The sequence below is a fragment of the Callorhinus ursinus genome, unplaced genomic scaffold (genome assembly GCF_003265705.2).
Source record: "Callorhinus ursinus isolate GAN/ISIS: 27379988/994484 unplaced genomic scaffold, GSC_fseal_2.0 scaffold24, whole genome shotgun sequence".
NCBI lineage: Eukaryota > Metazoa > Chordata > Mammalia > Carnivora > Otariidae > Callorhinus > Callorhinus ursinus.
In genome coordinates, this window is record NW_027397086.1 from 26,051,581 (window position 1) to 26,053,685 (window position 2,105).

The 2,105-nt window shown below is 39.9% G+C and overlaps 1 pseudogene; it reads right to left on the bottom strand.

Annotated features, from left to right (window-relative positions):
- Positions 1-870: 870 nt before the first annotated feature.
- On the bottom strand, positions 871-1,469 carry LOC112836615 (peroxiredoxin-1 pseudogene; annotated as a pseudogene).
- Positions 1,470-2,105: the final 636 nt, after the last annotated feature.

Here is a 2,105-nt window from a genome sequence, read left to right on the forward strand (position 1 = left end):
ATCACTTTTGTCAATCTCTTTCCATCACTTCAACCTGTTATTCTTTGTATATTATCCTGATTTATTTTTCTTTGTAGAATTTATCAACATTTTATAGAGCTACTTCTCAATCTATTTTATCTACCTTCCCATCCACCCCTCCTACTTTGTAAGCTTCATAAAATCGGGAACTTTGTCATCCCAGATTTTAGGATAGTGCCTTGGACAAAGCAGATGCTCAACAAATGTTTGTTGGATAAATAAATGAAATAATGGTACTTTCCTCTTGATTGTGAATTACTTGAGAACAAGTGAAATATTTTAGCTATATATTGCACTCCGTATAGTTGGAGTTCTTGACGTGATTTAGGGACTCGAATAATACGTAGTATCCAACAGAGTGGGTAGATTTTACTAAGATAAGAAACTTTAAGACATCAAGTAGGCAATTGGAGAGCTGAGTGTGAGACTCAGAGAAACCATTTGATGAATAAGGTGGGAATAACTGGAAGACTAATGTCAGGGGGAAAATAGATAAGCATAGACACAAATATAAGAACAAATATGGTAAGTTCCAGGATGTAAGCACCTCGTGAATTACGTTCCATCAGTGATTTCCTCCTTTTTTTTTTCTCAGTTCAAGATTAATAGAAACAACAAAAGACAAAAAGTGATGTCCTGCTACTGTACATAACAGTTGGCCTGCCCCATAACAGCTCAGGCCCTTCTCTCCAGAGGAAGAAAGGCTGGCCTCCCCAACCCCTGCAAGAAAGGCCATCCCCAAACCACATCTGCAGAGTCTAAAGTCTTATGTTCTAAGCATGACAATAGTACAAAAGAGATTTTGTTTTCATGGCCACCCACTGCAACCCAGCCCTAAAATGACCCGGCGCTCACTTCTGCTTAGAGAAATATTCTTTGCTCTTATGGACATCAGGCTTGATGGTATCACTGCCAGGCTTCCAACCAGCTGGGCGCACTTCCCCATGCTTGTCAATAAACTGGAAGACCTGAACCAGTCTCAGAGTCTCATCCACAGAGCGGCCGACAGGAAGGTCATTTACCATGATCTGCCTAAGGATACCTTTATCATCAATGGTAAAGAGGTCCCTGAACGAGATGCCTCCATCAGCCTTTAAGACTCCATAGTCCTGAGAAATGGTGCGCTTGGGGTCTGATACCAAGGGAATGTTCATGGGTCCCAGTCCTCCTTGTTTCTTGGGTGTGTTGATCCATGCCAGGTGACAGAAATGAGAATCCACAGAAGCACCAATCACTTGACAGTTGAGTTTCCTAAATTCTGCCCTGTCACTGAAAGCAATGATCTCCGTGGGGCACACAGAGGTGAAGTCAAGAGGGTAAAAGAAGAACACAATGTATTTTCCTTTGTAGTCAGATAGGCTGAGGTCTTTGAACTGGCCATCTGGCATAACAGCCATGGCTTTGAATTTGGGGGCAGGATGCCCAATTTTGGCATTTCCTGAAGACATCTTGCTAAAGGCAGCTCTGAGAACAAAAACGCCAAAGACAAGGCAGGAAGAAGACGCCAGTGATTTTCTCCTTTTTGAACAGAATTGGTTCCCTCAAGAAGTTTCCTGCTTTCTCTCTTCCTCTGCATAACTATTTTTAATTTTTTAAAAAATCTTTGTATCCCTTACACTCATTTCTCCCACCACCTACCACCTGCCTCTGGCAACCAGCAACCTATTTTCTGTATCTGTAAGCTTAGTGGTGTTTTATGTTGTTTTGATTTGTTTTGTTTTTGTTTGTTTTGGATTGAACATATAAGAGAGATCATAAGGTATTTGTCATTGTGTGACTTATTTCATCTAGCATAATGTTCTTCAGGTCCATCCATGTTGTCACAAATGGCAATATTTCTTTTTTTATGGATGAGTAATATTCCACTGTAAATATACCACAGGTTTTTATTCATTCATCCATCAATGGACACTTAGGTTGTTTCTGTATCTTGGCTATTGTAAAGAGTGTTGCTGTGAGTATGGGGATGCATATATCTTTTATAGTTACTATTTTGTTTTCTTCAAATAAATACCCAGAAGTGGAATTGCTGGATCATATAGTAGTTCTACTTCTAATTTTTTGAGAAACCTCCGTACTATTTT